Source organism: Tiliqua scincoides, chromosome 1 (genome assembly GCF_035046505.1).
Source record: "Tiliqua scincoides isolate rTilSci1 chromosome 1, rTilSci1.hap2, whole genome shotgun sequence".
NCBI lineage: Eukaryota > Metazoa > Chordata > Lepidosauria > Squamata > Scincidae > Tiliqua > Tiliqua scincoides.
In genome coordinates, this window is record NC_089821.1 from 58,303,975 (window position 1) to 58,331,419 (window position 27,445).

At 43.8% G+C, this 27,445-nt stretch overlaps 1 protein-coding gene across 9 annotated transcripts in view; it reads right to left on the reverse strand.

Annotated features, from left to right (window-relative positions):
• TSPAN4 (tetraspanin 4) overlaps nt 1-27,445 on the reverse strand; it is a 375,697-nt gene that overhangs the window by 165,136 nt on the left and 183,116 nt on the right. The window lies entirely within an intron of this gene.

The window sequence follows — 27,445 nt, forward strand, 5'->3', positions numbered from 1 at the left end:
TGAAGGTTGCCAACCAGTTTTCTGTATCTGCAGGGCGTCTGAGAACAAATTCCTGATGGATACTGAGGTCCCACCTGTACAACAGTTACAGCTCAATCCTAACCCCTCCCCCATCAATGTGACTAGCTTTGTGCTAGTGGAGGTTGCTTTACAGCTGTTGCAAACTAGCCTCTGTCAATGCACACTGCAGGCCTGCAAGTGGAGAGGCCACAGCAGCCTCCTGCATGTTGGTGGACCCTGGACATCTACCAGAGCAGATAAGTCCAATGCAGGGGGTTGAAAGGAGGAAAGCAGGGGTTTGAACAGAATGGAGGAGGACAGAATGGGGCAGTGACGGGGGGGGGAGGAGGATGGATCAGGCCTAGGAGATCTCTGAAGATCCATGGCACACAGAATGCATAATAGTGGCTGCTCTGTATGTGCCCTTCACACCCTTTGATTTCATTGCAGGGACTGTTCTAGGGCCGTCCTCAGGCATTTAGGAAATTCAATGCACACAGAGTAATGCCCATGTCATGGGCTGTGGTACACAACTGTCTCTGCTCATTGTACCACTGCCAGTCAGCACAAGCAGTTGCTACCACATGAGAGTCAGTCATGAAAAGGGGGTCTAACAGCCTTCTCCCACACTGATGCACAGCCAACATTGGATCAGCCTCTCCAACTGTTCCACTGTGGCAGAAGGAGCTAGGGATCCCAAACTACAGAGCAGATGAAACTTCTACTAAAGAGCAAAGTCTGCTTCTTTACCTCTGTCCTTCAAGGTGATGTAAATGTGGGAGAAAACTAAAAATGAAAATTGTCTAATAATTTATCATATAATTGTCTGAATCACAGTTTCCACCTTTCAGAGACATCTGTAGGATTGTCAGGTCTTTCCCTACTTCATCACATTGGACAGAGATACAGCAGCCTGGCTGGCACCAGAGTCCTAACGCAAGGATTAGCTGAACATGATGATTCCCAGCTGCGTAACTTATTAAAGCGAAAGTAGTTTTTAACCTTAGCTTTTCATTATTGAAGTTATTGTCATTGAATTTCTAATTCAAAGGCAAATTCCACTCTTGTCTGCCTTAGCGAGGCTTGCAAAAGTTTAACTTTAAAATTCACGCAACGTATACATCATCAGCACTGAGCGCCAGTGACTGTACCAGGACAGCCTTGGGTCGGCTGTACTCCCCTCAAAAACGCTCACACAAAGATCTTTTTCAGCACACTGGAGAACAAAGTAACTCTACATTGTTTAAACACTGGCTAAGAACTTTCTTCTTTTATATCAGGCTTTTGACTAGATCAGTGAAAACTAGGTTACTGCTGTTTTTAATGCATGTCTTTTGTTTAATGCTACTGCTGCTCTTATGTAGCTTTTATAGTAGTTTTGCTTATTTGGTTACCACTTTATACTGATTTTATTGCTGTACTTTTATAATTTTGATCGTTTTTATGTCTTTGTATTTTTAAGTTAGCTGCCTCAATTCTTCTTTTAATAAGGAGTGTGGGGCATAAATTCTAACAACAACAACAGATTGTATTTAATAGTTTATTCAGTAAGCAGTTATTTCATAGTAGTACATATATGATGCAGAGAATTAAATGCACTTTCACTTAAAACAATAGTTCCCATACTGAAAAACTCACCCTCTTGACCATTACTGGTCAATCCTAAACATCCAGCAGGTGGTTGTGACTCAGCTCCAGAAGGTCCTGGGTAACACAGATTATCTGGACCTCTGGAGATTCAAGTAAGCTCTCTGAGTAGGGCAGACTGGGTTGTTACTCAAGGTAAGGGGAAAAATATCCCCTTACCCTGGGGAGATCTCCAGCCATGCAGCCTGGCTGGACCAGTGCAGTTTGGGATAGGGCTACCTGTGCGTGAATGGAATTCAAACAAACACTGATAGGAGTTTTCCTGACATAAAATGAATTACCAAAAACCCCAGTGGTATTCAAACTGTGGCGTCGTGATGCCCCAGCCTGTAGGTCCTGGCCTCTGCCCCCTTAAAGGGATGGGGCAGCCAGGAGACGGGGAAGGCAGAGACGCGATCCACAGGATCGGGCTGCTCAGGGGGGCTGCAGGGCCTTGGGTGCACTTGCCCAGGCCTCCTGCAGCCTCCCGGGGGTGCGGGGAGCCCTGCGCAAACTTCGGCAGGGCTCTCCAGGTCAAGAAAAGTGAAAGCAGAGCGATTGCGCCCCGCTCTGCAAAACCAGAAGCAGAGCACGATTGCTCTGCTTTCCCTTCTGATGGGGCTGCAGGGACTGGGATGCACTCTCCAGTCCCTGCAGCAGCCATCCCTGTGTGCGGGGAGCCCTGCGCGAGCGCCTGCAGGGCGCCCCAGGTCAGGGAAAGGGAGAGTGGGGCAATCGCGATCCATTTCCGCTTTTGTGGAGGCAGAGCAGATCGCTCCACTCTCCCTTTCCCTGACATGGGGCGCCTGCCTTCCCCCTGCCCCTGCTACCTCCCCCCCCCCCGCAAAGACTTACTGTGGGTTTCAAACTCCCAGAGATTTTGAAAACTGCAGCAATAGCCCTACAGGCAGAAGTTAAACAGAACTGCCAACAGGAGATGGAAGTTTTTCATATTACAATTATATAGGAGTTTGCAACCTCATTCCTTTGCTGCAAAGCATGTGACCTCCACAAACTGACATCTTGGTAGTGGGTTCTGGAGAAGTCCATAATTCGTATTATGGTCCACTGATATATGGTCCACTTCAAGAAAATAATCCAGAAATGCAATACAAATAGACCACATGAATATAAGGGAACAGTACAAAGTAATATAAAAAGAATGTTAACAGTCTAACTCTGAGGTATTCAGAGTCTGGTCTGGTCTAGAGGGCAGGAGGTCTGGTCCAGAGGGTAGAGCCTCCGTCTGCCTGAAGATAACATCCACAAGGTCGCCAGTTCGAGGCCACCGGCACCGTGCGACCTTGAAGCAGCTGGCAAGCTGAAGCCGAGCTATTCCATCTGCTCTGAGCGTGGGAGGATGGAGGCCAGGATGTGAAGCCAGATCCGAATGAAACACCTGAATGTAGTGGTTCTTGAAAGAAAGAACCTTCTTTCAAATTGTAAAAATCCCTATTTAATAAGGGATTTAAATAAAGCCTGCCTATGTAAACTGCCTTGAATAAAGTCTTGAAAAAAGACCAAGAAAGGCGGTATATAAATACCTGTTATTATTATTATTATTATTCAATCTCTGCGTCCTGCCTCCCTAGTGAGGCTGGCTAGCCTCCTGGGGCATCGCCAGGCAACTCGGGGAGAGAGGTGGCCGGCAGCTGCTCTGTTTCTGAGCTCTGCTCAGCACAGCTGCAGGTGCTGCCTCCTGACTTGCTGCTTTTCCAAGGCGGAGAACGAGGTGGGTGGGGGAGGTGGGAGAGAAGGCTGGCTGGGCAGCTCAGAGGTGCTGCATCTCATCAGCACAGGGCGCTCTCCTGGCAGGCTTCAAACGAGAGGGAACTGCTCTTGGGAGGAGGGGTGTCTGAATGTCCCAGCCTTCATCCCTCTGTCTTGCCTGGAGGGAATAGGGGTGGCATCTGCATGTTGGGGGTATGTGTGTGAGCAGCCCCCACCTACTCTGGGGGTGAGTTGTAATCTTGCTGGGTGTGGCTGCAATCCTATCCACACTTTCCTAGGAGTAAGCCCCATTGACTCAAATGGGACTTACTTCTGAGTAGACCTACATAGGCTTGGGGTCTGTGTCAGGTTAACCAAGGATCTTCACCTTTCTCTTTTTTTCTCCCCCTTCAAAAAAGAAAAAAAGCCACTCTTGATGGCTTTGTCTCCAAAAATTGATTAAAGAATAAAAACTCCCATTCCTTTTCAGCCACCCCCTTTTTCCTCCTGCCTCCTTTTGGGGGGGGGGTACTTCCCATGTTAGCTGCTATTATAAGACAAAAGGCACAATCCTAGCTAGGTCTACTCAGAAATAAGTCCTATTGTGTTCAATGGGACTTACTCTCAGGAAAGTGAGGTTAGGATTGCAGCCAGTCTCTGGGTCTCAGTTTGTATCAGTTTGCAAATATCAGATACACACAAAACAGTCTTCCCCTCCCCCAGCAAATTCATCACTTCTTCCCCCCTCCCTTTCCAAACCCCCCCAGGTGTGCTGCTAACAAACTCAGGGCATAATCCTAATCAGGTCTACTCAGAAGTAAGTCCTATTTTGTTCAGTGGGGCTTACTCTCAGGTAAGTGTGGTTAGGATTGCAGCCTCAGAGTGCTGGCAGCTGTTTTTTTGTTTCTAGTGTATAATTATAACACCTTCACCCCCATTTTGGGGGTAACTGAGGTGAGGTGTTGTAATGGGGAACTGCCAATGGCCACAAGGATCAGGCTGGAAAAGTTCGAGAACCACTGCTCTAACTTGTGCCACAGGTACTTTGTCCACCTGGCACAGATGGCAAAACTAATCTACTGGTTTAATTAACAACTCTATACTGACTCACAGTTAAGACTTGTAGTGCAGACTTGCCCAAATAGGACACTTTCCCCAGATTCAAGACTCCACACATGACATTCCATAATTAGGGCTACTCATTACCTTCTGCTATAGAGACTGTTCTGCACCACACATAGATCTTCACCATGGGCATGTAGCACTTCCCTGACACTGAAGTGACTGAGGTTGCCCAAGCTAACAGAAACCTCATACATACATCAAAAACCACATGTGTACACCAGAGCTGCCAGCTCAAGGGTCCTCAGTTGCTTTCTCTCACAGATGCTTGAACAATTGCCTTGTGTTCTTACTCAAAATTGAATTCTCCTTTGCATAATTATACTCATGCAAGCACTAATTTGCAGGAACTAAGACAGATATTTAAAAGATTTAGTAGCAAGGAAGTCTGCAGTCAGAATGAAATATGATAGAGACTGCTGCCAAAAGGGATATAGTCACATATTGCGCGCTTGCCATTTTGCGCCTCCCACTTCTGTTGCCCCTGCCTCTCTCTTGTTCCCTCATCTTGAATAAGTTTTAAAAGTTCTTTTGGTGCCAATGCTTTGTTCAAGTTGCTGAGCAGCTGAAATCTGTCATAGTGACAGCCGAGAACAGGTTTTTTTCCCCCTCATTGAGTCACATATCACTAAGGGAGAAAAAATCTTACAATTTGCAAATCTTTGAAGGCGCATAGATGATACGTGTGCTGTTCCCGGAGGGTCAAATTAGCAACAGAGTAAAGAAAGGCTCTTCTCTATACGCAGAGCAACAACTCTCTCAAGGATGTACAGAAAGTACTGGTTGCAAGCATCTAAAAAAAGAAACATCATTAATTCAACCTAAACAAACCTGTGAGTAAAGATGCACCAGAAAAACAGGGGTAGATTTGGATATACTGTAGTTCTGTTGCTGGGTTTATAAAGCTAGAGCTTTGTAGTGCTACTGTCTTATTCCAGTTCAGATGTTACTTGCTTATTTTCCTGCTTTCTCTCCTCCTGCCAGCCATATAATGCTGCAATGTGTTTGTTGTATTACATAGGTTCCGAGAAAGTCTGTAGTTGGGACATCAGAGAAGGCCAGCTGGATAATGTAAGAAAACAAAGCTTATTTTCAAGGTCTATTTAATTTTTTTTAAGCCTTCATTTTTCTGAAACAGAAACATCTTTATATAAAAGTTGAGCATTCATGAAATTTGTTAAATTAAAATATACTAACATTTATATCTAAACACTCTGAAAACGTATCCAACATGATACATTGGTAAATGTATACATTTTTGCTAATTATGCTGGAATGTAGAGTGGGAAGATTTATCTTGTCAGCGGAATGCACTTGCTAAAGTTTCCTGAGAGAAGCACCTGAGCCAATAATTATAGACATCCTGATCTTTTTAAAAGTAAGACAACCATAAATCATCAAGTATTTAAGCATCAAGTACATGTGCGCATTCTTGATTACACTTCGAAAGATCCATTTCTCCCAAGTAATTGCTATGTCACTCCACTTTCAAAGGGATTCATAAGCAGGGAAAGTGCCATATTACTTAGAGCTTTATTGACCATTCCATGGACACAACCCTCTTGTGACATCCTACTAATCTGGAGCACAGTCATTTTGCTTTCAGGAATTTGAGACTAGGTAATTTTGATCTGTAACTTTTAAATTCCAAAGAATTATACCTATTTATCGTCTACACCAGAAGTCAGACTTTCAGCTGCTGGGGCCACACCACTCAACCTTGATCTTTTGGTGGACTGGGGCAAGTTAAATATATATTGTTCCTAATTCTAAGAATGTTTAAGATAGTAGAAAAATATTCACAAAATATTTGAGCTGTGGTCTTTCTGTCTTGGCGAGGCCCTCAGCACTAACAACCCTACCCAACAGTTACTTCATCCAGCAGGATGCAGAAGGTGCATAGTGGGTGTGAAGTGGGGGGAGAAGAGGAAGGAATGTGCTTGCAATTATAATCTGAGTGAGCTCAGTAGGCCAGTAATAATGTGTGGGGGGGGGGCAGATGTGCCCACAGGCTGTAATCTGACCATCCCTGATTTGTATAAAATTAGGTCCTGTTTAACAGCATTGTAGCAACATTTGAATTTCAAAAACTGCCTCCATACTTTATTTGATTCCATCTTGGGATGAGAGAAGAGACACAGTATAATGCTCTGGTTAAGAAAATATGACACAGTCTTCTGTTAAATAATACATGCAGTTCAGTAGGACAGCAAAAGTTTGAAATCTCAGAAACTGGACATTCTTTAAACAAAACACTTTCCAATGTAATTTCAATGTGTGACTTTCTATGTCATTCCATCTATTTATGCTACCTTTGAAGGCATGCAATTTGAAATGCTCTTCACTGTGTGTTTTTACTTTCAACTTCAATGATTGCAATTGGTCTGTAATCTTATCAAGTGTTATTCCTACAGCTCCGGTTACAACCCAAACCATATCTCTCCAAATTGGTTTCTGCAGAGTAGGCTGGTTGCTATGAATGGCACTACTTTAAGGCAAGTGACTTCAGAGCCATTTCCATCGACTCTCACCACTTTATATTTTGTACTTGCATCAGAACTGCATCAGATGAGGAATGGCTATTATTACCCCCATTTTATCGATAGAGAACTAAATCCTTGACTGAAGGTCACATAGGAATTCTGTTGTACAAAGGGGCATTAAAGTTTGATGCCCTTTATCTTCAGCTTTCAACAAACACATCTTTCTTCAGTTTAGAGACAGAAATAATGGGTGATTTCTGCACAATCTACTTCAAGTTAAAAGGATAAAACAACAAGTCCCTTGAAAACCGCATTGTGAACACAGCTTAATACAGAATCAGACTGCAGAAGAGTGAGAAGCTTGTAAAGAAGGCTTAGAAGCAAAACAAGTCCACAGAGTGGTAACCCTTTAGCTCAGCGGTTCTCATACTTGCAGGGGGAGCTTCGCTTTAAGTTTTTGCAGGGGAGGCAGTGCCACAATCTCTAGAATTGCATCACTGTTGAGGGGCACAGGGGCTTGCTTGAACTCACCAAAGCCTGCAGTAGCCTTCCAGGGATGTGGGGAGTCCCATGCCAGCCTCTGCAGGGCTTTCCAACATGTCAAAATAACATAAGAACAGCCAAACTGGATCAGGCCATAGGCCCATCTAGTCCAGCTTCCTGTATCTCACAGCGGCCCACCAAATGCCCCAGGGAGCACACCAGATGACAAGAGACCTCATCCTGGTGCCCTCCCTTGCATCTGGCATTCTGACATAGCCCATTTCTAAAATCAGGAGGTTGCACATACACATCATGGCTTGTAATCCGTAATGGATTTCTCCTCCAGAAATTTGTCCAATCTCTTTTTAAAGGCATAAGAACATAAGAACATAAGAACAGCCCCACTGGATCAGGCGATAGGCCCATCTAGTCCAGCTTCCTGTATCTCACAGCGGCCCACCAAATGCCCCAGGGAGCACACCAGATAACAAGAGACCTCGTCCTGGTGCTCTCCCCTACATCTGGCATTCTGACTTAACCCATTCCTAAAATCAGGAGGTTGCGCATACACATCATGGCTTGTACCCCATAATGGATTTTTCCTCCAGAAACTCGTCCAATCCCCTTTTAAAGGCGTCTAGGCTAGACGCCAGCACCACATCCTGTGGCAAGGAGGTCCACAGACTGACCACGCGCTGAGTAAAGAAATATTTTCTTTTGTCTGTCCTAACCCGCCCAACACTCAATTTTAGTGGATGTCCCCTGGTTCTGGTATTATGTGAGAGTGTAAAGAGCATCTCCCTATCCACTCTGTCCATCCCCTGCATAATTTTGTATGTCTCAATCATGTCCCCCCTCAAGCGTCTCTTTTCTAGGCTGAAGAGGCCCAAATACCGTAGCCTTTCCTCATAAGGAAGATGCCCCAGCCCCGTAATCAGCTTAGTCGCTCTCTTTTGCACCTTTTCCATTTCCACTATGTCTTTTTTGAGATGCGGCGACCAGAACTGGACACAATACTCCAGGTGTGGCCTTACCATAGATTTGTACAACGGCATTATAATATTAGCCGTTTTGTTCTCAATACCCTTCCTAATGATCCCAAGCATAGAATTGGCCTTCTTCACTGCCGCCGCACATTGGGTCGACACTTTCATCGACCTGTGCACCACCACCCCAAGATCTCTCTCCTGATCTGTCACAGACAGCTCAGAACCCATCAGCCTATATCTAAAGTTTTGATTTTTTGCCCCAATGTGCATGACTTTACACTTACTGACATTGAAGCGCATCTGCCATTTTGCTGCCCATTCTGCCAGTCTGGAGAGATCCTTCTGGAGCTCCTCACAATCACTTCTGGTCTTTACCACTCGGAAAAGTTTGGTGTCGTCTGCAAACTTAGCCACTTCACTGCTCAACCCTGTCTCCAGGTCATTTATGAAGAGGTTGAAAAGCACCGGTCCCAGGACAGATCCTTGGGGCACACCGCTTTTCACCTCTCTCCATTGTGAAAATTGCCCATTGACACCCACTCGCTGCTTCCTGGCCTCCAACCAGTTCTCAATCCACGAGAGGACCTGTCCTCTAATTCCCTGACTGTGGAGTTTTTTCAGTAGCCTTTGGTGAGGGACCGTGTCAAATGCCTTCTGAAAGTCCAGATATATAATGTCCACGGGTTCTCCCGCATCCACATGCCTGTTGACCTTTTCAAAGAATTCTATAAGGTTCGTGAGGCAAGACTTACCCTTACAGAAGCCATGCTGACTCTCCCTCAGCAAGGCCTGTTCGTCTATGTGTTTTGAGATCCTATCTTTGATGAGGCATTCCACCATCTTACCCGGTATGGATGTTAGGCTGACCGGCCTATAGTTTCCCGGGTCCCCCCTCTTTCCCTTTTTAAAAATAGGCGTGACATTTGCTATCCTCCAATCTTCTGGTACCGTGGCTGTTTTGAGGGACAAGTTGCATACCTTAGTCAAGAGATCTGCAACTTCATTCTTCAATTCCTTAATAACCCTTGGGTGTATGCCATCAGGGCCCGGTGACTTATTGATCTTTAATTTATCAATGAGGTCTGAAACATCTTCTCTTTTAACCTCTATCTGACTTAACTCCTCGGTTAGGAGGGGCCGTTCGGGCAGCGGTATCTGCCCGAGGTCTTCTGCCGTGAAGACAGATGCAAAGAACTCATTTAATTTCTCTGCCATCTCTAAGTCTCCTTTTATCTCCCCTTTCCCTCCCTCACCATCCAGAGGGCCAACTGCTTCTCTGGCGGGTTTCCTGCTTCTAACATATTTGAAGAAGCTTTTATTATTCCCCTTAATGTTGCTGGCCATGCGTTCCTCATAGTCTCGCTTGGCCTCCCCTATCACCTTCTTACATTTCTTTTGCCACAGTTTATGTTCCTTTTTATTCTCTTCATTAGGGCAAGACTTCCATTTACGGAAGGAAGCTTCCTTGCCCTTCACAGCCTCTCTAACTTGGCTGGTTAGCCATGCGGGCACTCTCCTGGATTTAGTGGAACCCTTCTTTCTTTGCGGTATACACCTCTGCTGGGCCTCTATTACTGTTGTTTTAAGCAGCCTCCATGCACTCTGGAGAGACTGGACTCTTTTTACCCTCCCTTTCAACCTCCTTCTAACCAGCCTCCTCATTTGAGGGAAGTCCGCCCGTCGGAAGTCAAGGGTTTTTGTTAGAGATTTGCCTGGTATTCTTCCCCCAACGTGCACATCAAAACGGATCGCAGCATGATCACTGTTCCCCAATGGCTCAGTAACGTTTACATCTCTAACCAGGTCCTGCGTACCGCACAAAATTAAATCCAGAGTCACCTGTCCTCTGGTGGGCTCCTTGACTAGCTGATCTAAGCCACAGTCATTTAGCATGTCAAGAAATTCGGTTTCCTTATCGTGACCAGAACACAAATTGACCCAGTCAATATGAGGATAATTGAAGTCCCCCATGATTACAACCCTGTCCTTCCTTGTCACCTCCCTGATCTGTTTCCTCATTTCAAGGTCCCCATCAGATTTCTGGTCTGGAGGACGATAGCACGCCCCCAGTATTACATTGCTGCACAAGCCTGGCATCTAGTCCAGATGCCATCACCACATCCTGTGGCAAGGAGTTCTACAGACCAACCACACACTGAGTAAAGAAATATTTTCTTTTGTCTGTCCTAACCCTCCTAACACTCAACTTTAGTGGATGTCCCCTGGTTCTGGTGTTTTGTGAGAGTGTAAAGAGCATCTCTCTATCCACTCTATCCTTCCCGCGCATAATTTCAATCATGTCCCCCCTCAGGCACCTCTTTTCTCAATCACTTCCCCTCAGGCACCTCTAGTCTCAATCATGTCCCCCCTCAGGCGCCTCTTTTCCAGGCTGAAGAGGCCCAAATGCTGTAACCTTTCCTCATAAGGAAGGTGCCCCAGCCCTGTAATCATCTTAGTCGCTCTCTTTTGCACCTTTTCCATTTCCACTATGTCTTTTTTGAGATGCGGCGACCAGAACTGGACACAATACTCCAGGTGTGGCCTTACCATCGATTTGTACAACGGCATTATAATACTAGCCGTTTTGTTCTCAATACCCTTCCTAATGATCCCAAGCATAGAATTGGCCTTCTTCACTGCCGCTGCACATTGGGTTGACACTTTCATCGACTTGTCCACCACCACCCCAAGATCTCTCTCCTGATCTGTCACAGACAGCTCAGAACCCATTAGCCCAGTGGTTCTCAAACTGGTGGGTCATGACCCACCAACTTGTGTAACGATGCCCCATTCCCTTTAAGGGGCAGGGGAAAGCAACAAAGCGATCCCCAGGATCGCGCCCCTGCGGGGGGAAGGGGGGCTATTTTTTAACAAACCATATGTGCTCCCAGGGTCCAGGGGGTGTGGGGAGCCCTGCGGAGAGCTTGCAGGGCTCCCTGCGGTTTCTAAACAGTGAAAGTTCCAAGCGCGATTAAAAGGTAATTAAACCGTAATTGCGCTTGGAACTTTCACTGTTTAGAAACAGCAGGGAGCCCTGCAAGCTCTCCGCAGGGCTCCCCACACCCCCTGGACCCTGGGAGCACATATGGTTTGTTAAAAAAATAGCCCCCCTCCCCCCGCAGGGGCGCAATCCTGGGGATCGCTTTGCTGCTTTCCCCTGCCCCTGCAGAGACTTACCCCGGGAGTAAATCTCCTGGGAAGTTTGAGAACCACTGCATTAGCCTATATGTGAAGTTTTGATTCTTTACCCCAATGTGCATTACTTTACACTTACTTACATTGAAACGCATCTGCCATTTTGCTGCTCACTCTACCAGTTTGGAGAGATCCTTCTGGAGCTCCTCACAATCGCTTCTGGTCTTAACCACTCGGAAAAGTTTGGTGTCATCTGCAAATTTAACCACCTCGCTACTTAGCCCTTTCTCCAGATCATTTATGAACAGGTTGAAGAGCACAGGTCCCAGGACAGATCCTTGGGGCATACCACTTTTCATCTCTCTTCACTGTGAAAATTGCCCATTGACACCTACTCTCTGTTTCTTGGTCTTCAACCAGTTCCCAATCCATGAGAAGACCTGCCCTCTAATTCCCTGACTGTGGCGTTTTTTCAGTAGCCTTTGGTGAGGGACCGTATCGAACGCCTTCTCAAAGCCCAGATATAAAATGTCCACGGGTTCTCCCACATCCACATGCCTGTCGACCTTTTCAAATAATTCTAAAAGGTTCGAGAGGCAAGACTTACCCTTACAGAATCCATGCTGATTCTCCCTCAGCAAGGCTTCTTTGTCTATGTGTTTTGAGATTCTATCTTTGATGAGGCATTCCACCATCCTACCTGGAATAGATGTCAGGCTGATCGGCCTATGGTTTCCCGGGTCCCCTCTCCTTCCCTTTTTAAAGATTGGTGTGACATTTGCTGTCCTCCAATTCTCTGGCACCGTGCCATTTTAAGAGATAAGTTGCATATCTTAGTCAAGAGATCAGCAACTTCATTCTTCAGTTCCTTAATAACTCTTGGGTGGATGCCATCAGGACCCGGTGACTTATTGATCTTTAATTTATCAATTAGGTCTGAAACATCTTCTCTTTTAACCTCTATCTGACTTAATTCCTTGGTCAGGAGGGGTTGTTCAGGCAGCGAAATCTGCCCGAGGTCTTTTGCTGTGAAGACAGATGCAAAGAAATTAAATTTCTCTGCCCTCTCTAAGTCTCCTTTTATCTCCCCTTTCCCTCCCTCACCATCCAGAGGGCCAACCGCTTCTCTGGCGGGTTTCCTGCTTCTAACATATTTGAAGAAGCTTTTATTATTCCCCTTAATGTTGCTGGCCATGCGTTCCTCATAGTCTCTCTTGGCCTCCCGTATCACCTTACAATTCTTTTGCCACAGTTTATGTTCCTTTTTATTCTCCTCATTAGGGCAAGACTTCCATTTACAGAAGGAAGCTTCCTTGCCCTTTACGGCGTCTCTAACTCGGCTCATTAGCCATGCGGGCACCCTCCTGGACTTAGTTGAGCCCTTCTTCCTTTGCGGTATACACCTCTGCTGGGCCTCTATTACTGTTGTTTTAAGCAGCCTCCATGCACTCTGGAGAGATTGGACTCTTTTTACCTTCCCTTTCAACCTCCTTCTAACCAGCCTCCTCATTTGAGGGAAGTCCACCTGTCGGAAGTCAAGGGTTTTTGTGCGAGATTTGCCCGGTATTCTTCCCCTGACATGCATGTCGAAACGGATTGCAGCATGGTTACTGTTCCCCAATGGCTCAGTAACATTTACATCTCTAACCTATTGGAGGAAATTAAAAATAGTTTCTTCTTTGGGGAGGGGGGGAAGCAGAGTAGCTTAAGCAGTAGACCCCCCCCCTTTTGGGTATCACCCCAGGAAACTTCCCTCACCTGGCTGACTGCAATTCAATAAAAAGACAAAGAGGCAATGGCTTTGTTAAAGTTGCAAAATAAGTTATTTACTCACAGTTCCATTGAGTGCATATTTACAGCATCTGATTAGGATCAGAGGTTCAGCTAACATTTAGAGATAGCAAGGCCCTGGAGCTGCCTCACCCTGCATGCTCAGGATGGCCTGGGCATCAGCTTCCTAGTGTGTGCATCTTAACAAGTCAGTGGTCAGAGGACAAGAGGAAGTGCTCAGTGGAGAAGGGAAGGATAAAAAGTTAGGGCCACACCCCACAAGGATCACAGAGAGAACAGGTAGAAAGGTCAGAGTCACTGGGCCATAGCTTGACCCCTTCTGGACAGGATCCTGCCCCCTCTGAACAGCAGACAGAGTTGCACCAACTCGAACATAAGCAAGTCCTGAGTACCACACAATATTAAATCCAGAGTCACCCGTCCTCTGGTGGGCTCCATGACTAGCTGCTCTAAGGTACAGTCATTTAGCATGTCAAGAAATCTGGTCTCTTTTTTGTGACCAGAACACAAATTGACCCAGTCAATATGAGGATAATTGAAGTCCCCCATGGTTACAACCCTGTCCCTCCTTGTCACCTCCCTGATCTGTTTCCTCATTTCAAGGTCCCCTTCCGGTTTCTGGTCCAGAGGACGACAGCATGCCCCCAGTATTACATGGCTCCTCGAACCTGGTAATTTAACTCACAGCAATTCAATGGTGGAGTCAGACCTGCCTTCAATCTCTACTTTGCTGAATTCCACCCCTTCTTTAACATAAACGGCCACCCCACCTCCAACATGCCCCTCCCTGTCCCTCCTATAGAGTTTATAGCCCAGGATTGAGGTATCCCACTGGTTCTCCGCATTCCACCATATTTTTCATTACAGAGGCATAGCTAGGTCATTTGGCACCCGGGGCCCATAAATTTTTGTCACCCCGTTGGACATAATTAATTAATTATTATATTATATTATTTATTTATTTACGTTTTTATACCACCCGTCCTCTAAGCAGCGCAGGGTGGTGTACATGGTTCATGTACATGGTACAGAAGACTCTGCCTTTGCACTGTTTTGCACCAGAAGTGTGCTGAGAAATTCTAGGTGATTGATCACTTTCCATATTATGTTTCAGCTTTTTTACTGTGCTGGTTTTCAATCACTGGTTCATACATGAATTGATGACCAAAAACTAGCTATTGGTGGGGCTTTCACAGCCAACTAGCTACCTCCCTTCCTGCTTTGCTGGTCCTTGCAAGGTATTCCTGTCTTGCAAGGCATTCTGGAGCATGACCTGCATTATGCCATTCATTTCAAGTACCCCTAAAGGTCCTGTTGAGTGTCCCTGGGAGTACATGAATACCAGGTTGGGAACCACTGTTCTACTGGTATGTAGTTTACAGTGCACTTACTCTGACAGTGTTTACAAAAAGGTGGTGAAGACCAGAATTTAAAAAGAATAAAAATGTATCTTATGATCTTTTACTATGTTTTTAATAAATTATAGACTATAGTTCTGAGGTAACAATTAGCGGTAGGTTATTTTTCAGGATCTGGCCTCAGGTAAAATCAGACAAAACTATAGTCAGATACCCCCCTAAGTTTAACCCCCAACTTATCTGAAGGTCATAGAAAATTCCATGGTTGTTGGCTCAAAACCTGCCCTCAACTTATCTGTGGGGTCGGCTTATAGGCGAGTATCTACAGTATGTTCTAACTTAGATTAAGTTTAACTTGGGTTCAGTATAAGGTAAATTTAAACAAAGTAGAAAAGCTTGCTTTCCTCTTTATCCTCCTCTGTTTTATTCATTTTCCAAGTGCCTCTGCCTTGAGCTCTTACTCACAAGTAGGACTCTGCTTCTGCTCAAAGTAGACCTAAGTATACACCTACGTATTTATTTTTATTGCCCTCACCTAGCTCCTGTGCTCCAACTTACTGGACCTTAGAATCCAAATTACTTTGCCCCAAATTACTGGACCTTAGAATCCCTCCCTCAGGTTAGATTAGGTGCTAACTTAGGTAAAGCTAAGCTAAAAGTAAGTTTAGCGTTGATTTAAGGTTAGAAAGACAAGAGTACATTTACCTCCTCTTCCTCTTCAAAACTCAGAGAATCCTCCCTCTCCAAAACTCAGAGGGTCCACTTGCCTTCTCCTTCTCCCTCTCCTTGCACAGATGCTAAACTCACTCTGCCTTATCCTGGCACTTCGTTCCCGAGGCACTTGGTTCCCAGAGGCAACGCACACATCATGCAGACTTCCAATTTTGCAACTCTGAAAAACACTCAAGTCAGGGGCCCCCTGACTTGGCACTCGTCCTCACGCATGTAAGTCTGCTTGTGTCTGGGTATGCTTGCTTACTGCTTACCTCAGGGGCCAGCATTCAGATCAGGCAAGCAGTAGGGAGTTCCAGCCACAAGGCAGGGGATAATGTTTTCCTCTTGCAATGAATAGGAGGGGGGAGGCAGGAGCAAGACTCTGATAGGAAGGAAGGAACAGATGATCATTGGATGCAGCAGGAGGATCCTAAAGGGGTCTTACAATCTCAAAAAAGACATAGTGGAAATGGAAAAGGTGCAAAAGAGAGCGACTAAGATGATTACGGGGCTGGGGCACCTTCCTTATGAGGAAAGGCTACGGCGTTTGGGCCTCTTCAGCCTAGAAAAGAGACGCCTGAGGGGGGACATGATTGAGACATACAAAATTATGCAGGGGATGGACAGAGTGGATAGGGAGATGCTCTTTACACTCTCACATAATACCACAACCAGGGGACATCCACTAAAATTGAGTGTTGGGCGGGTTAGGACAGACAAAAGATAATATTTCTTTACTCAGCGTGTGGTCGGTCTGTGGAACTCCTTGCCACAGGATGTGGTGCTGGCGTCTAGCCTAGACACCTTTAAAAGGGGATTGGACAAGTTTCTGGAGGAAAAATCCATTATGGGGTACAAGCCATGATGTGTATGTGCAACCTCCTGATTTTAGAAATGAGTTATGTCAGAATGCCAGATGCAAGGGAGGGCACCAGGATGAGGTCTCTTGTTATCTGGTGTGCTCCCTGGGGCATTTGGTGGGCCGCTGTGAGATACAGGAAGCTGGACTAGATGGGCCTATGGCCTGATCCAGTGGGGCTATTCTTATGTTCTTGCCTTACAATTGGCTGGAGAAGCCCAGGGATGGGGAAGGATGCAGTTTGTAGTGATCACACTTGCTAACCACATGGCATGGCTGCTGTAAGCTCCATTGTTACTTGGGCAGATGAAGCCTCATTGAATGACCAGCTGCAGTGGGAGTAGAGCTGCAAAGGATAATTTCATCCTGGTAAACTTCACAGCTGCTGTGTGTGACCCTCCTCCATCTTGCCACTTCTGTTCCTGTTCTCTTGCAGTCCATCCCACCCCCTGCCGCCCTGTTTGCAGATGGGACGGGGCAGCAGGGAAATCTTTAAAGTGAACTCCCACAGAGAGAGAGAGAGAGAGAGAGCGCCCGAGGGCCCCCCCCCCCGGCAGTGGACCCATTTTCCCCACAGCTGGCTTTTTAAAGGGGGGAGTGACTCGACTCGAGTCCTTTAGAGTCATGGAGGGGTGACTCAGCAACTCAAAAAGTGCCCCCCTTATGACTCATTTTTGAGTCAAGTCGCGGGGGGGTGGTAACTCTAGACTCTACTCAAGCCCCACTGGATTTTCCCATCCCTGGTATTAGCTTTAACAAGTCATTTTTACTGAAAAATTTCACATTCACCACACTTTTTTTCCATTTGGATGCTATCATTATAGCAAACGTGAGTATATTAAAATCCTCCTTACTGTTGTTTTAAATGTTGCTCCAGTCAATTTCCTCACCTAACAATTGCTTCCATTATCCAGCAAAGCCACTCTGCCATTGCAAAGCTGTTCAATGTCTTGAGCATTATTTTAATTATTTTTGCTTTAGGAAAAGAACACAGACTTAAAAAAAATACAAGAACCCATTGCACACTTCATTTCAGCCATCTACGGAGCTACTATTTCCCTTTTTTATAGAACAGAACTTGATATATTAAGCATCATAGAAGTTAATCAAGAGGATATCAAAACTAGATTTCAGGTTTTATTACAGGACCAAAGCTATTGCTACCTGGTTATGCTATCACAGAGTTGTGTTTTTAAAGGATTTCTTGCCAACATGCTAGACGATGAAAGTAAAGTATTAACCACATAACTCACTCTGATGAATTCAGCAGGTTCAAAGGATTATGGACAAAACTGCCTGTAATATAATTGGTTTCACCACTACCTTCCTTCAGAACTACAGTTGTTTGGGGATGGTCAACTTTTAAAGCAAGTGTAGTATACCACTCAACAGAACAAAGGATGCTGGGACACAGTGACACTTGTAATGCATGACCTGGAACATGAACACCAGCATCCCCTCCAATGCTGTAAATAATGCTGCGGTACAACTCTCAGGCTATTGCTTACTCTGATAATGACTTCTGTGCCTGAGTCAAGACATATTGTCCCATGATCTCCCAAAATACCACATTTTTCATTCCTCATAGTTTTTACATGGATGCATTCTGACAATGACTGCAACATCCATCAATGTTCCAATGCACACATGGAGTGAGCATAGGTCTTCCAATTCATCAGAATGCAAGGGGAGGTATCCACACATACAATGGAGATGTGCGCACATTGTCCTCAACACAGCAGTGAATGGAGAAGCTCTTCCACGAGAATGAGTTTAGCAAAGCATAGGGTTTACAACATCCAGGAGGCAGTCACAGAGGCCTCCTCAATGTATGGGAATATTTGTCCCCTTACCTTGGGGCTGCATTGTGGCTACAATTTCAACATTGTGAAAACTTGGATAGGATTGGGCCCCGAGTCTGCAAATCTATCCCTGTGAACAGATTCCCAAGAAGTTCACAACATGACAGAAAGGTTTATGGCAAAGTCACCAAGAGGTAAGGGATTTGGTTTTGACATAAATCTTAAATAACACATAATCATGTTCTGAAGCTTTAAGGTTTTTTTTTGAGGAGGAATTCAAGCTGCAACCAGTGCATTAATATATATTTAGATGGCAAACAAGTAGGACTCATAGCCCAGGTAATATGAAAGGGACAGCATTTCATGTCCCTCTTTTTTTGAAGACAGTATAACATCTCATTTGTCTCTTTTTCCAGTGAGCAGAAAAGAGAACTGATCTTAAACCTTAGCACTACACATTATTTTTGAAAACTTGATCTGACAAGCCTTAGAAGTCAAGTAAAAGGTGAGGGTGCAGGCCATTGTAACTTTATCATTTCATAAGCATTTGTCTTGGCATACATACCTAACCCAGTATGGTGACCAAAGTTTTACCCTTTACTCCATGTCAGCAATCACAGCAGCAATTACTTCCAATCTTAATTTCATTCTGGTTACATAATAAGATTCATTAGTAGAATATCTGCTTAACTCCCACAGCTGGGGGAAAGGGGGTGGGATTCCAGCAGTAAGCTGTTCTGTGCAACAGGGATTGGGAAACTGCAAGCAACTCCCTGTATTTGATGCTACACCTTCACAGCTGGGAGAGAGAGAACCTTTACTCTTATACACAGATGTGATGGAGTATATTTAATGTATCATAAGGAAAAAAATTATTAAAGTTGAAACTTCAATAAGTCAAAGAGATTTAGAATTATTCCTATTATTGACACCTAAAGATTAAATTACGGCTCTTGCTAATGACGCAATGCGTTGGTCATTAAGGAGTTACACAGACCATAGGTGAATGGGCATATATAGTCACTGTAATAAATAGACTCTCTCTCTCTCTCTCTCTCTCTCTCTCTCTCTCTCTCACACACACACACACACACACACACACACACGGCAATGGAGGTACTCCTCCAGGATAGTAAGCAGTCTCAAGTCAGTGCATTCTGCTGCTTCCAATTAGCACTGTACACACACAGATGGTTAACGACTCCATTGCATTGCACATACATCCGCTTATTGCTTTAAGCTCATGTTAGTAATATACAGTAGAGTATTTCTCTAAGCAAGGTGTAACTCTGGGAAATGTTACTGCTAAAGGGAACAAAAATATTGATAATTCAGCCAAGGAAGGCAAAATGAGAATGTACAAAATAGCCAAATATTTCCATCTGCTCCACAAACTGGGATGCATTAGACACAGGCTGGTCCAACCCTTCTGCTGAGAATGTGCACACAGATGCTGGTACCGGAAGGCAAGTTTGCATTTATTCCACAGAGCTTGGAATGCTTGCAGTTAAATGTGTCAGGTGCCCGGCTTCAAAGAAAACAACTTGGGAGGTCAAACAAGGAGGGAAGGAACTTCTTCACCAACTTCTTATAGAGGAATATCAATCTGGGTAGCCGTTCACAGATCGGAGTGGTAACAGAGGGAAAGGATGCAAATAGAAAGGCCTATTTAAAAACCATTCTTTCCAAAGTCATCCAAACTCTGGATTCCATTAGGTGCAAATGAGGCAAATAATTGGACAAACTTCACGATGGCTTCTATATTGTATATTTACATTGTTTTGTATAATGATCATCCCTAAAGACCGTGCTGTTTTCCTTTCAAAACCATACTCAAGTAGCCACGGCACATTTATCCGCTGTCAAATTCCTTCACACAGCACAGTTACAATCAGCTCTGTGGGTGCCAACAATTGGGACTCTTTCCCTGCAGATGCCTTAAATATAACCTGCTTACAATCACACAGTTCTAGAGATGCAGCCGAACATTAGCTGGATGCAATTCAGAAATTGAACTATCAGGTTTACAATGCTCTACTTCCAGTACGAGACAAGCATTATGACCAAAAGTCTCTTCAGGTTTTAATCTGAACTGCAGACTAATTTCAGCCTTGTTTGCATTTAAATCATCCCTGCATACCACCGATTCCCCCACCTCCAAGCCCACCCCTATCTCCTTATATATTTCTTGTGGCAGTGGCAGCAACAGGAGAAAGGAGAGATGTCTCTCTCCCCCTGCTCAATGTAATGTAATGCTACACTGTAATGGCTGCACACCAGACAAAAGAAGTGCTTAAAATTACTGTATAGTCTTTGTAGTGCTACTGGCATTGATTCCAGGAAGTTTGGATGCACGTTCACTGTTTTCAGTACAAACTATTCCTTTCCTAGTTTTTTTTCCTTCTTATTTTCCTCTTCCTTCACTCTGAAAAAACACAGTGCTTCAACTTTGTGATGCTTCACTTTGAACCAAAGAAGAATCAGCTTTGACGTCGATTGGCTAGTGCATCACCAACATATCTGCTTCACCCTCACTGCCAACCACAGAGCAATGATGTAACTTTTTTGAATAAATTGAAGGGTACTGTACAAATTAATAAAAACATGCGTCACTTTTTAAAAGGAAGACAGCCTGTGTGAAGCATGAAAAGAGATACACGTGACCAATGGCTGAACCAATAAAATGTACGTATATTATTTCCCAGGTGGCAGCTGTGGCTAGGGGGGCCTTCGCTCAGTTTCGGCTGGTGCGCCAGCTGCGGCTATACTTAGATTGTGCAGACCTGGCCACGGTGATCCATGCCTCGGTGACATCGAGGTTAGATTACTGTAACGCGCTCTATGTGGGGCTGCCCTTGAAGACGGTTCGGAAACTGCAACTAGTGCAGAATGCGGCGGCCCGTGTGGTTACTGGAGGTAGGCAGTTTGACCCTGTCAGTCCGCTTCTCCAGTGGCTGCATTGGCTGCCCATTCGTTTCCGGGCCCAATTCAAGGTGCTGGTTTTGACCTTTAAAGCCCTATACTGCTCTGGGCCAGGGTATCTTAGAGATCGTCTACTCCCATACAATCCGGCTCATTCTGTTAGGTCATCAGAGAAGGCCTTTTTACAAGTGCCGCCGTCTAGGGAGGTACGTGGGGCGGCGGCAAGAAATAGGGCCTTCTCAGTAGTGGCACCAACGCTATGGAACTCCCTTCCCCTTGACTTAAGAATGGCTCCCTCTCTTGAGACCTTTCGGCGAGGCCTGAAGACCCTTCTGTTTAAACAAGCCTTCTGAGTTCTTGGCCTTTTTAACATCTTTTTAACATCTTTTAATATTTTTTACAGGCCTGATTCTTTTATGATTTGCTGCTGCTCTATGCTTTTTTTACCTATTTTTTATCTGACTGCTGTTTTTATGACATTTTTTTATTTTTTATTTTTTTTTAAATTATGTTTTTTAATCTGTTGTAAGCCGCCTTGAGTCCCTTTGGGGAGAAAGGTGGGGTAAAAATAAAGTTGTTGTTACTATTATTATTATTATTATTATTATTATTATTATTATGCAAATTGAACAGTTAGGCTCACGCTTATTGTGACTACTCTTGGAAAGCTATACCTGCCTGTACTCTTAATGCAGCGTTCTGTAACTTTCACCTTAATCAAAAATATCTGGAAAATGGGACAATATTGACATGTATTTAAAAAAACAAACAATCTGTTTCAGTCATTATCTGTTATATTTGCTGTTTGGCTTGATTGATTGATTGATTGATTGATTGATTGATTGATTGATTGATTGATTGACAGACCTCCTTTCCTACCTTTCAGTGGCATCCAAGCAACCTTTTGGACAGTGAAATGTATCATAGAAAGCATTGAGAATCAATTGTTCTATTAAAATTGAGGTCATCTTCCAAATTTAAGGCTATGTGGAATGAATCTTATTTGCAAAATTAAATAGGACAGGCTTAATTCATATATTTGGAAGCAAAATTTCAACGAAGTCACATTTGTCTCTAGCATGATCACTCCAATGGGGATAATAAGACATTGGAGCAGATACCACAACAAATGCAGTGCTTCTGCTAATTAGACTATCAATTTCCCTGAGACTTTTTTTCAAGCAGTCTTATTGACAAAATTGTATTATTAATTCTATTAATGCTGAATGACACTGTGCACAGTAGTTGCCTCTGATAACATGTTGTGCTCCTGGCAAAATATCACCTCATAAAAGGAGCACTTTGTGAGCTTTAGGCATTCATGAATCCGTTTTTTTGTTTGTTTCCTGACAGAATAATAATTATCTACTGCTATGATGATGAAAACAAACTTTTCAAGGTCCAGACTAGATAATGGCAGCAGCGTGATCCTGGAGATCCCCTTCCTCTGCCTCTTCAGGGGCTCTTGACAGGGCTTCTCAGGCTGGGGTGCCATAATGCCCCAGTTTGAGAACTTCTGGCTTAGGGCCTTACAATCTTCAGAAAATCAGCAATTTTCTTTTTGGGGGAGGTGTTTTTAAAACTTTTTGTATACTGGAGAATATAGTAGATTTTTTTTTTTAAAGGCTTGTGCAGCACATTTTTGTGTAATTTTTTTGACATGAGACCTCCAATCTTTATATGGCTTAGGCCACAATGCTAACCCATTTTCCAGCACTGACATAAGGGCAATGCAGCTCTGAGGTAAGGGAACAAACATTCCCTTACTTTGAGGAGGCCTCTGTGAGTGCCACCCAACTGCAGGATGCAACACACGTCCCACCAGCACAGCTATGCCAGTGCTGGAAAGTGGGTTAGGATTGCACCCTTAGGGCCTCACCAAGTCTAAATCTGGCACTTGGTCCCATGGGTCATGTGAACAGAGCTGCTGGCAGCCACGGATTGCCATGAGAGGAAACAGCAGCACCTAAAATTCTTGGAAATTGTATTACGACCTATAGACAATGCCCAAAACTATCTTATCTGAGTCACAAACAGGGCTATTGTAGTTCCTAACTTTGAACGGGACCTGTTCAACCCCATATTTAAATTAATTCTATTTATGTCAAGATGCTTTGTCCCTCACTTCTGTTTTTATTTTAATGCATTTATTTAAAATCATTACAGTGGCTATCAGTGAAAGAATACCTCTGCCCTATAAATATTATTATTATTTCTACAGTGCGCCATTTAAAAGATAAGCACCAACTGCATACATTTTGAATCTGTGCATTCTGCTGAAGATGTTCAAATGGAAGTGTAAAATTAAAAGCCTTACAAATTAGGTTGAAATTTGACACAGTTGAAAGATCACCAAATTATTATTTATTTGCTCACAGGGCCGCTGTTCCACAAGGTTCATATTTTAAGTGTTATATACATAACCTGTGAAATAGCAATTTGTATATATTATGGCACCATGCAAAATAGCACACTTCTTTCTAAAGTTCAGTATGCACAAAGCTGAGATGCTTTATGGGTCACTGATTCTAAAATAGCTTGGGAAAACTAACTCAGGTACAACCAGGACAGCCAGACAGGCAACCTCGTGGCAAAGCACTTTTGTGCATTATTATACTCCAGGAATCTGTATTTTTTATATTGTATTTGTATCCCACACTTCCTTCAAGGAGCTGAGGGTGGCAAACATGGAACCACTGCTTTTTATTCTCATATCAATTCACTGGAAAGTAGGCTAGACTATGAAAGAGTTACTTTATTGCTTTCTGGTGTCAGGACTCCTGAAGCCCTCCATGGATCTGCAACTGGACTAGAGATATCTTAGTTGAGGATTTCAGCCTCTTCTGCTAGCATGGGGCTCAGGTCAAGAGAGGGAACTGCAAGGATACTACCTGCACCAGTCAAGGAAGAAATAGGCAGGAAAAAGATCAAGTGATACACCCTGACTTTGATAAAAGCCTCTGGGTAGAGATGCTGGCAAAGTTCTCCTGATCCATGCTGGGAAATAACTCATTCATTAAGTCCACTTGAAAGAAAATCTGAGCTTTACAAGTTCTCAAGTTTTTTTCAGCAAAGAGAACTACCAGCTTCCCTGGCTGACCGATGCTTTACACATCTGTCAGAAGATAGCCAAGAAAGTCTTTGTCAGCCAGGGATCATCTAGTCCAGCCTTTGAGATTCTCTAGTCTCCCAGAGACTAGGCTGGGATTATCTGGCAGAGAACACCTTGGGCTGCAGGGGCAAACACTGCAGGTGGTGGAGGGGAAGCCCATCTCCTATAGCTCTCAAACTTTGCCCCTGCAACCCCTTGCTTTCTCTTATTTAATGTAATGAAACTTCATTATACTGCTCCTTTACATTACAGAGTTCCATCATGGAATGGTGCAATGGGAGACTGAAGCTGCTGACAAGCTGTTGTGAGGGAACACAGCCACTAGGAGTCACTGTGATAACCCACCATGAGAAGGCGAAGGAGTCACTATGATAAGCTGCCGTGGGAAAATGGAAGAGTGTGGAGGTCAGCTACCAAGAATGAATAACAGCCTGGCTGATTTGTAGCTGCTTCTGCAGGAAGCTCAGAAGGCATGTAAACTATGCAGTAAAAAGAATGATGACCACACAAGGAAGGGAAATCTGGAAATGAATGGTTCAATGAGCTTCTCAAAGAACAGTAATTGTAAAAACTCCATTTGTAATAAATGTGTTTGGTGACAGCCTTCCTATGTGAACCACCTTGAGTCTGTAAGACTCTTAGGGCACAATCCTAACCAATTTTCCAGCACTGGCATAGCTGTGCCAGTGGGGCATGTGCTGCATCCTGCAGTTGGGGGGGGGCAGTCATGGAGGCCTCCTCAAGGTAAGACAATGTTTGTTCCCTTACCTAAGAGTTGCATTGCTCTTATGTCAGTGCTGGAAAGTTGGTTAAGATTGCAGCCTTACTCATTGTAAGGATCAGTGAGAAGGGCAGTACATAAACACTGTATAATTATAGGGTTGAAAGGTTGGATATTCTCTGATATAAACGTCTCAATGATTTGAGACATTTTGTGAAAAGGGATGGAGAGATCTTTGGACATGTCCATGTCAGTTTAAGATGAGCTGAGGAGAACCTACCCCTCCCTACTTCTGGGTCAGGCTTGCTCACTAGACTGGGCAGCTAGGAGACCCTGATGACTATAGATCACCTTTGAGGAGCCATGGCTGACACTCATGGAGCTCATGGAGCTGATCAAGGATTTGAACCAAGTCTCTCCAATCCACATCCAACATACTATCTATTCCACCAGCACTTCATCACAGAATTCCATGGGGCTTAAATCTAACAACTTTGGCAACCTGTCACAGCTGCATTTCCTATAGCTTCACTCATTTGAATCTTGAATGCAGATAGGTATTTGCAGAACTTTCAAAAAACGCCATCAGACTTCTTAACTTTCTTTTTCAAGGCAGGCTACGTAATTTTTTCATTACAGAAAGCCCAGAATGCAACATTTTCAAACAGCAGCAATCTTTGGAGTCCTTCATGAGTTATTTGATTTACCTGATAAAATTCCTCCCCCATAACACACACAGGATAAAATAGCTTCTGATATATATACACATTTTTGTCAAAGTATATTTCTTTCAAGTGCCAATGGGTGGAAAGATGCAGAGGCAACCTGGCGCTGAGTCTCAATTCTTTAAGAGCTTTAACACAATGTCTCTGCTTGCTTTGGTTCCAAAGGTCAATTTACTGTGGAATAACAATAAGGGAACCAGACAACAGTATCTTGAGACAGGCAGGCTCTTGCTGTCATTTGGGGTGGAAGAAGCATATTCTCTGCCTGATCACAAAAGGTTTTGGTATATTCCCTGCAGCCTGGCAACCCAGAGTTTCAGTTTCAGACACAAATCACAAAGATTTGATGGGTAAAAAGAGCTGGCAGAGAAACACATTCATTTATATCTTACTTGGTAAAGAGTGCAAGAAATATAAGAGGTTCAAAATAGTCAAGATAATATATGTTCAGTTGACCTGCTCAAATGGTACTAACAGTGCAGATTCTCTTTCAACTTGTACATTTGTTTTTGTTTTTCTTTATTCAAGAGGCAGAAATGAGAAGGGTGGGTAATGAAAATCATTCTCATTGAAAGAATTAAGGATGGCACTAAATGTTGTGTCTCAGGTTCCCAACCAAGTGCTTATGTGAGGGAGCTTTTTCAGGAAAAGTGCGGCAGGTGGGCCTTTACCATTTCTGCTGGCAACTCATATGAAGTCCTTCTGCCAGGTGATTCGACCCCCCTCCCCAGAAAGGGAAGATCAGAGATGGAAACAAGTCTAGTTTGAAACAAAATGGCCTGAGAGAGGAGCTGTGGAAAGAAATATGGATAAAGAGTGTCCAATATTTCTTCCCCATCACCATTATTCAGCAAACACGGAGTTTGAAACCTGTGCTTGATGTCAGAACATGTTGTTCTACCCTAAAAGAAAAAGTTCACAAGCTACAAACAGCCACCTCTGGCAATCTTCAATCTTTTTTTTTTATTTTCTCTACACCTTCTAAGTCAATTGTGTGTTTCATGTCAGCCATCATAGGTAAAATATTAACTTTCAACCATTAATTAATTAAAATTAATATTTATCCTTTTTAATTTATATTTACAAATTGTACCAGCCCCTCTCATTTTACATGGGGATTACATTTCTGAAAAGCAGTGTATGTCTCAAAAACATGTAAATTAAAAATATTTTGACCATCTTTGACCACATTATTCCAAAACACAAATTTTGCAAGCATAAATTAGATTTTGGTATTAGTTAAACATGTGCCTTCTTCCAAAAATGTCTAAATACAGCACATTTAAAATGAGAGGTCCCTGTATTTAGAAAGGGGCGGAAATGAAGAAATCAATCACTGCTATCTCTATTCCTCTAATACCAAAGAAGAGCAATGAACTCTGTTCTTCAATTAGAATGGGAAGTAAAAAGACGAGTGATATAGGAACACTTCAACTGCCTCACGGGATTATATAATCCAAGCATTTACATGAACCACTAATGCACTGCTATGCTGATCCAGACCAACAGAGCTTTTAACACATTGTCTTGTTGATAACTCTGATCAAACTCTATAAATGAGAAGTGCTGATTGACACTAATGCAGTCCAATAAAATACTAATGCACTTAAACTGCTGGCCTAGTCCCATTAATGTATAACTATTTCTTCCAGAGAAGTATTTGGGGTTTCTTTCACAAAAGCACCTCTCTAAGCTACAAGCATAGCTGGGAAGTCTGGAGGAGCAGACTCTCACTCTCAGTCATGAGAAAGGCATCATGAAGACTCAGAAAAGGAGATGTGTTTCTTGCCCAGGGTCATTTTGACAGTATGCAAATGTACTACACAGGGATGGCTTTAAGCCAATTGGACCAACTCCCAATTGGAGTTCCCAATTGGATCTTGTGCCTTAGGA